Genomic DNA, 9,759 nt, shown 5'->3' with positions numbered 1-9,759 from the left:
ATTACGTATTGAAAATAGTTACCTTTCTTTCCAGGCGATATGGCCATGTCAATGGGTTTTCCCAAGCAATTAGATTTCGAGGTAATATTTTTGAGAATATTTATGTCACTCACAACAATAATAAGGCGGCTCCCCAAATATAAGCTGAAAAAATTAAGCGAGTGTTATGTCCTGGCTTAGTGTACCACAATATAAGAAGGAGAGAGAGTAACAACAAGGTTTAGATGCAACTTGAATGTCTTTTATTAGAACCAAGCGAATGAGTTTATATACAAATAAAATAGACCTCTTTTAGGTTTTGTTAAAACAAAGCATATATAAAAAACTAGATTAGCAAAACAAAACATAACACGCCCTTTTGTGAGTGTGATTTTTTTTTATTAAATTTTCGTAAAACGAGGATATGCCGGTAAATACTTAGCCGACATAATCTTTAGCCCAAACCGGTGATTTACGGAGACGTTGAGAGCGTCGTAACTCAGGAACTGGAGCTGCGTGGTGGATTGGTTCAGAAACGGGTGCTGGAGGTGTCTTTGAAGCTTTCGCAAGACCGGTTGGTGATTCTGGACCGGTGACTGAACCAGTAGTATGATCAACCGAATGGTAGTTTTCAACAGCAGAACGATCAGGGCGGACGTAAAAGCGATTCCGGGTGTAAATTGTTCCTTCGGTAGACTGTATTCCGTACGATCGCTTTTGCGGACCAACCCGGATGATGAGTCCTTGCTTCCAACCTTCATTTAGACGTTTTCGAAACCATACTCGGTCGCCTTCGTTGAGCTGACTCAGCGGCTTGGACTTCTGATCACCCTGAGTTCTCTGATTAAGCTGACGGGTTTCCAGTTCCTTGGTTGCTTCTGTGACATTGTAATGTGGAGTCAACTTTCCGGGAAGTGACGGCAACAGAGACCGGAGTCTTCGTCCCATTAATAGTTCGGCAGGTGAGGCCAGGCCATGCGTCGGTGTAATCCTGTAATCTAGAAGCACAAGGTGCAAATCTTTACCATCCTCTACGGCTTTAAGTAGACTCTTCTTAAGCGTTTGAACGGACCGCTCTACTTGCCCATTGGAACGGGGATAATACGGAGACGTGATGCTGTGATGAATACCCCATTGAGCGTGAAATTCCTTCATAGCCACAGAGTCATAAGGTGGACCGCCATCGCTGACGACTTCTTCGGGTATACCAAATCGTGCGTAGATGGTCTTCATGGCCATAATTACTGCTGGAGCGGTGGTGCTGTGCAGAAGCTGGACCTCAACAAATTTCGAAAAATAATCAACGACGAGTAGATAGTGTCTCCCTCTGATCTCAAAGAAATCGCAACCAACTTTCTCCCAAGGTCGACTGGGCAGCTCACGACTCAATAGGGGCTCATGCTGATTACTGTTCTGATACGCTTGACAGATTTGGCATTGACTGACGGAATCCTCAACGTCCTGGTTCATGGTAGGCCAATAGAAGTATTCCCTGGCTTTGGCCTTTCCTGCTACGATCCCTCTGTGAGCGGAATGAATGACATCCAGAATGTTTTGGCGAGCTTCTTCAGGAACAACCAAGCGCTGACCTTTGCAAAGAAGTCCATTCGAGGACAAGTAGAGTTCATCTCGACAGTGAAAGTACGGCCTCGCTCTGACCCGAGCACTTGTCTTAGCATCTGGCCATCCATTAGAGACATGAAAAATTACGTCCTGAAGTGCCAAGCTGCGATCTGTCAAGGTCTTCAACTCGTTCCATCTGGTATTAGACGCTGTTACCAACAGACAGACCTGAACTGGCACTGGAATGGACTCTTCCATAAAATGGTTATCGATCAGTTGGGCTCGGGACAATGCGTCAGCAACGAGGAGTTGCTTCCCTGGAACATACGTCAAATGTACATTATATCGATTTAACTTCAACAATAGTCTCTGAAGTCTCGGAGAAATCGTATCATACGGCTTCAGACTTAACCCCAAAAGCGGTTTATGATCAGTCTGGACTTCAACGGGCACCCCATACGTGTAATAATGGAAATGTTGTAGCCCAAATATTACTGCCAGCAACTCCTTTTCAATTTGGGCGTATTTCTGCTGATTTTCCGAAAAAGATGCGGAACCATAGCCCACTGGACCATCATCTTGAAGCAGAACGGCTCCTAGCCCATATTGACTGGCATCCACTGATAGCAGGACTGGTTGACCAGGATTGAAGAACTTCAGACATGGCGCTTCAGACAAAGCGCCCTTGATTGCGTTGAAATCGCTCTGGACATTTGCGTCCCAGCACCATTCTGACGACTGCTTCAACAGTTGACGTAAAGAGTGGGTCAGCGTCGACAGGTTTGGGGTGAATTTGGTGAGATATGTTATCATACCCAAAAATCTTCGCAGATCTTCTCTACTCGTTGGCTGGGTATACTTTACGACCGCTTCAATTTTCCCTGGATCTGGCTCTAGACCTTCTTTGGAAACGACATGACCAATATATTTCAATTTCGTCTTGGCCAACTGAATCTTCTGTGGGTTGAATTTAAGATTGACCTCTCTCGCAACGGACAGAGTCCTACGCAGCAATGTACAATGCTCAGCCACGTCTTTGGAACCAATGGCGATATCATCAAAATAGGGGTTGATTCTTGGCTCCTTCTCGAATATGTCATCCATGGCCTTTTGGAATTCCTCTGGCGCATTGTTTAGTCGAAATGGTAAGACCAGAAAGCGATATCTCCCCCATGGTGTTGCAAATGTCGTAAGATATGACGACTTTTCATCCAACGGCAGCTGCCAGAAGCCATCCTTTGCATCAAGTGACGTAAAGATACTGCAGCCTTGAAGTCCTTCAAACAGTTTATCTGGTTCTGGTATGGGATAATGCGGACGCATTATCCCTTCATTCAACTGCCTTGGATCTAAACAGATCCGTATTTTATTCGGCTTCTCGATCACCACCATGTTGTTGACCCATTCTGTCGGCTTGTCGACTCTTGTAATAACTTCCAACTCTTCCATTCGTTGCAGCTCGCGCTTTATTTTTTCTTGTTGAGCCAGCGGAATTTTTCTTGGCGCAGAAACGTGAGGGTTGGCGTCTTTCTTCATGTGGATGGTCACCACTCGCTTCAGACGGCCCATACCTGTGAAGACATCGGAAAAATCAGCAAGGACCCTTTCTGGCGGGTCGACTTCAGCTTGGCAAACGGATGCTGACTTTCTGACTCTTTCAACCAAACCCAGCTGAACGCAGGTATTAGCGCTCAGAACGGTTGTGGCCATCAGGTCTGTCACGATGAAACGGAATGTACCATCTCTCTTCATAGAGTCTGTGGAGCAGGCTAAACGACAGTCCCCAAGCACAGGAACTTCATTTCCGCTAAAGTCCAGGACTCTCTGATTGGTCTTTCGGACAACTGGACAATTTGACATCTTCAACAGCTCAGATTTTGTAATTACATTTACCTGAGCACCCGTGTCTAGCTTGAAATTGACTTTGTACCCATTGACAGATATTTCTTCATACCAAACGTCACTTTGATCTTGAGAATCGCTTATCACATGTACTGATGCTCCGCACCCTTGGATTGAGAAACTACATCAACTCTCTTATCTTTTGGCGCATGTGGTTTGCTCTCTTTAGCGTTCTTGCGGCACTTGGAGCTGAAATGGTTTTTAATCCCACAGTTGTGGCAAATCTTACCATACGCCGGACAGTTGCTTGAAGCGTGACTTAAACCACAATATCCACAATTTTTAATTTCTCGGGAACTTGCCTTGCTGCGACCTGCTACGACCTTCTTTTTCCGTGTTACGATGTGGACTTCGCTCTTTTAGATCGTTCATAGCGATTGCCTGTGCTTTTGATAACTCTGCCGCTTTACAGTCGCTGATAACATCAGCTAGCGTCTTCTTTTTCCGACCGGCTTCCCTGAGAAGTCGTTCTTGTAAAGCTTTGTCTTGCAGCCCATGAACCAGCTTATCCCGCAACATCCTCTCCATGGCCGTGCCGTAGTTGCATTCTTCAATGGCCAGTCGCAGTCGAGAGTAAAATTCAGGAAAAGGTTCACCTTGCTTCTGCTTGATACCCAAGGCAAAAAACGATGCCGAAATCTCATTAGTATATGCATCATACTGTTTGTTGAATTCTTCAAGGATTTGAACCAACGTCACGTCTGTGTCTGGAGACAAAGGTTGTAATTGAAACGAACGATATTGCTGTTTCAATTCGTCCCCACAAACGTGTCTGAACAGCGCTGTCTTTGTCGACTCTTCCTCCGTATCGTATTTCAAGGCTGAGATGTAGTCCGTGAAATCCTGTCGCCAAAATCTCCATGCTTCGGCTGGGTTGTTTCCTGCGTGAAACGGCTTAATCGTCGGAATATTACTCGCCATACTGGAAGATTCCTGAACTAAGCTAAAACTTTGACTTAAGCATAACCTCTTCTAGGCAAAAATTCTATTAGGCGCGACGTTCTTCATAAATCTGACACCATGTTATGTCCTGGCTTAGTGTACCACAATATAAGAAGGAGAGAGAGTAACAACAAGGTTTAGATGCAACTTGAATGTCTTTTATTAGAACCAAGCGAATGAGTTTATATACAAATAAAATAGACCTCTTTTAGGTTTTGTTAAAACAAAGCATATATAAAAAACTAGATTAGCAAAACAAAACATAACAGAGAGTAGGTTAATTTCATTGGACATATGAATGAATTTTGGGTAGAGGCAGAGCCGCAACAATTCCAACGAGACTCAAGAATAAACTGCCAAAGCAATTACAAGGTGAAACGTCACTTCAGCCACGACTGTACGCTGTATTTAACGGATCCGTAAACCTCGTCTACATAGACCAAACACTTTGTATCGGCTACTGGTGACGAATCTAGTTCATATTCTTGTTGGCCGAATGGCAACCAGAATAAAAACTTTTTGAGGTTAACGCTAATAGTTAGTGTAGGGAGCTGTTGGCTCACGTGGCATTAAGGTCTTGCCACCACTCTCCGACGCATTGTAACCCGGCCACCTGAATTAAGGGCTTAAGAAATCGCTTGATGGCTTAGGCCCAAGGTGGTGCCTTGGGTATTAGCCTAACTGATTTACGGTGATGATCACATATACCAGTTAAACGCGATTTGGATCTCAATTTTAAAATAATGAACTTCAGAAACGAAGCGCGTTTCGATAGTATAGCCAATTTAACGATTGTAAAATTTTGTCATAATTTTACTGAAATGATCTCAATTTCTATTTTGAAATTGTTTTCATACTTAAAGGGCTCGACACGGAGCCAAGTTTAGCTGGCAAAGGAAATTCCTCTCCGTCGTATCCGCGACGTTAGTTACAGCGCCATGGCCGTTCGAGGCTTCGTAATTTTAAAGTGTAAAACAGTTTAAAAGCATTGTTACATTACTTCACTTGTCCCAAATTTAAATTTAATTCAAATCCGGCCATGGGTGCTTAGAAACTATATTATCGTTTGGCAAATGTATTTGCTCGTTTGGCTCATTGAATTTTAAACGAATTGATGAAATTTGATTATCTAAAATCAACGAAAATGTAATTTGAAGATTTAAACCTGTGGCATAAATACAGATGTAAATTAAGACCTAGATTAAATAAATATCGTTCATGTTGTAAATAATTAACGAAACCTGGATACAAAAATGTTAACGGATTAAGCTCATATGAGCGTTTGCTTTCTAAAAAAACGACTTACAACGTACATTTTATTCAGGAATAAGAGCGCTCTGTTTTGAATGAGCTCCTGTAGTATCGGCTAATATTACATACTAGCCAAGAAGCCCGCCTTACAGGAGGGCCCTCAGCTAGTTGTGTGTTTCGAGGCGCTCCACTCCAGTACGCCCCCCAACCCCCTTTTCCCATGGGATAATTTTCGTTGCACCCTTTTCCCCATAGTCGATCCACTGCAGTAAGGCCCTTCCTCACGAGGGGTCGGACATTTGTACAAAATCTCGTACACTTCTCAAAAAATCTCCGACGAAATCGCAAAACCTCTGACAAAATCGCAAAATCTTATGAAATCGCGAAATCACAGAGATTTCGAAATCCCGTACGTTTTTTTTGGGAATGTCCGACCCCTTGCTTCCTCCCCTTCTTTCCCATTTAATAATTACCAGGGTACCCCCTCCCCATTTTCCCCATGTTATAAATACCGTTCCACCCACCTCCCCCTTTTTCCCATGTGATAATTACCGTGGTACTCTTTTCCTCATAGTAAAACCACCCCAGTAAGGCCCTTCCTCCCCCTTTTCCCCATGTGATAATTACCGAAGCACCCCTCCCCCTTTCTCCCATGTGTTAATAACCATGGTACCCTCTCCCCCCTTTCCGACGCGAGAATTTCCGTGGTACCCTTTACCCATAGTCGAAACACCGCAGTAAGGCCCTTCCTCCCCTTTTTTCCTGGTGATAATTACCGGGGTACCCTTCCCCATTTTCCCCATGTGATACTTACCGTGGTACCCCCTCTCCGCTTGTCCCGTGTGATAATTTCCGTAGTACTCCCCTCCCCCTTTCCAACGCGAGAATTTCCGTGGTACCCTTTTCCACTCAAAAATAACTCAAACTCGCAGTCGTTCCAAACCTCCCTGTACACCGGAAAGAGATAAAATTTCGGGTGTATTGCGTGAAGGGACAAACACGGCCAACTCTCAGGGGCCACAGATTTTGAGCATTTTTAGAAACTGACATTTGCGTCACTTTTGAAATTTTTTAATAAAAAAATAAAAACGAAATCGGAAATCGAAGCCGACTCGATGCGAAAACGCAAATCGTAGCGTATGTAACAAAATGCCACGCAATGCTCATGCCCGTAACGCGTGCGCGAAAAGCGTTAGAAAATCGAAAAATAAATCTTGAAAATCGGTTGACGAACCTACCTACCTACCATCCTACCACCCAATTTTTAGCTTTTCATTATATAGACTAACCGAGAAGCCCGCCTCACAAGCGGGTCCTCAGCTAGTTGTGTGTTTTTAGGCGCTTCACTCCAGTACGCCCCCCCCCCCAAACCCCTTTTTCCCATGGCACCCTTTACCCCATAGTCGAACCACCGCACTAAGGCCCTTTCTCCCCTTTCCCCCCATGTGATAATTACCGGGGTACCCCTCCCCCTTTTCCCCATGTGATAATTACCGTGGTACCCTCTCCCCCTTTTCTCCATGCGAGAATTTCCGAGGCACCCTTTATCCCATAGTCAAACCACCGCAGTAAGGCCCTTTCTCCCCTTTTTTCCCATGTGATAATTACGGGGGTACTCCCTCCCCATTTTTCACATGTGATAATTACCGTGGTATTATTATTATTATTATTATTATTATTATTAAAGAGAAAAAATTTCGGGTGTATTGCGTGTTGGGACAAACATGGCCAACTCTCAGGGGCGACAGATTTTGAGCATTTTTAGAAACTGACTGAAGAATATCGGAGATCTATTTTTCTCAATTTCTATTTTTACCTCCTGCTATTGTCTTCCTATACGATTCCGGTTCTTGTATTTGGGAGAGCTACTTTTATCCTATCAAACCGAACTGAAAACAATTTCATAGGAATGCTAATTTGTGATTCCACGTTTGTTTGCGATGGATGAACTATGACTATTTACTATAACCTACAGCGAATAATTAGGGATCGGATTTAAATAAAACAACTTTATTTTAAACGAATTTGGGAGAGAGCAAAATCAGCTAAACCGCTAACATTTGAATATTTCAAATGTCTAACCGTTTTCTATTATTATCGCTTCTCAAAAAAGCGTGACATTACGTAATTAAAATTTTGCATGTTTTTTATCGCGTGCTGTATAAAATTCGAATCACAAAGTTTAACACTATAAGAATAAAAATATACAAACAAGAAATGCTTAGAAGGGGCTACTATTTAAATGTAGGTTACTAGTTATATTTTTTTTACATTTTATTTAACGTTATACAAAAGCATTGCGCGGGTTATTTTACACTGACATTTGCGTCAATTTTGCAAATTTGTAATGAAAAAATACAAAACCAAATCGGAAATCGAAGCCGACTCGATGCGAAAACGCAAATCGTAGCGTACGTTAAAAAATGCCACGCGACGCTCGCACCCGTAACGCGCGCGCGAAAAGAGTCAGAAGATCAAGAAATAAATCCCGAAAATCGGTTGACGAACCTACCTACCTACCTACCAACAGCTTTTTAGTATATAGATGAGAGGAGGGCAAATTCCAAAATATGCTTAACGCAAATCTGTTTGATTCAGGTACTATTCGTAAAGCAATCAGAGTTTTTTTGTATCTATAACTAAAAGTTTTCAAGTTTGTCCACTCCCCCCCCCCGTGCTTGAAAGCCGAGATAAAAATTGATATAGATATATTAGATAAGGGCAACAATGAGGCGAAAATCTAAAGTCACGTAAAATAAAATAAAATTATGAGTAAAATTGAATTAGATTAAAGAACATGTCTGGTATTTGGAATAAAACGCGTTTAGTTGGAAATCAGGCCCTTAACATCGAGTTAAAATTTCAAAGCTCTCGAGTTTTTAGGAACAGGACATACAAATAAATAAATAAATAAATAAAAGGACTAACTTTAAGACTAAGTTATAGATATCACCATCATTAAAATACGATGGATGTAATTTTCTAGTTTACTTGAATTTTGAAAAAGAATTCGTAAATAAATTTCAACTAAAAATCAGCTAGGCTCATACCCAAGACCTCACCTAATGCGCAACTCATCCAGTAACTCTTAATTCTGGTGGTCGAATAGCAATACGCAAAACGGTGGTGGCAAGCCGTTCATGCCACGAGAGCCGACAGCTCCCTCCAATTACTCTTTCCGTTGCGTATCATTCTCTTTACCACGTTAAATCGCAAACCAAAAATCTAAGAAGGCCATACCGAAAACTTTAATAAGAGACAAAGTTAAAATTAGCCGAGGGTGTAAAGTGGAATAAAGAAAATAAATAATCATAAACAGCTAGGCTAATACAAAAGGCACCACCCTGGGCGCAAGCCACTCAGAAAGATTTAAGAAACAACTTAATGGGATCCCTCAAGGCGTAGGCGTCAGAAAATATCTGGTTTTGAAGCACACTGCAACTCTGGATTTTATGTTACACCTATGCCTCCCCCTGTTGTGAGTGAGGGATCCCTTTAACCACAACGCTTTATAGCATCACAAAAATACAATCAACTCATCTTCTAGGCGTATATTTAAAATGTTTTCTCATTAATAGACGGTAAAATAAATTCCAACGGCTTCCCAGCCCTCTGAAGGGTTTTTGAATTTGAGGATACGAAAAAAGGGGAAACGTTTCGTGACAGCATGGCTGCCAGCCTCCCCGCTTCGCGACTTTAATTGTCACTGAAGTCATTTCAACCGTTTTTCACGTCTATTACGATTGATCTCAGTTAATAATTTGTATTTTAATTTAAAGAATTCAAGTTATAGGTAAATTTACAGTTAAACAACCATTTTGTCTAGCTTTTATTTCCGAAATATAACGGTTAGTTTACTTAGATGACGGCACATGCTCTACGAAGAATCACGATTTAGATATTTGTTACTCGGCGACAGTTAAAAATTGGTCTCTGCGCATGCTCCAATACCAACCAATCCCGTGTTCCCTCCCTGGCTAGTGTCCAGTTTTTAAGTGGCAATGACGGTTTAAAATTCCACCCCCATTTATTTTACCGTCTATAGAAGCGTTGAAAACAAAAAAGGCACAATTTATTAAATAATATTATAACGTGGGAAAGGCTAGTTGAATTTGTGCCAAA

Source organism: Leiobunum rupestre, chromosome 3 (genome assembly GCF_980474605.1).
Source record: "Leiobunum rupestre chromosome 3, qqLeiRupe1.1.hap1, whole genome shotgun sequence".
Classification (NCBI taxonomy): Eukaryota; Metazoa; Arthropoda; class Arachnida; order Opiliones; family Sclerosomatidae; genus Leiobunum; species Leiobunum rupestre.
This window is presented reverse-complemented; position numbering follows the sequence as displayed.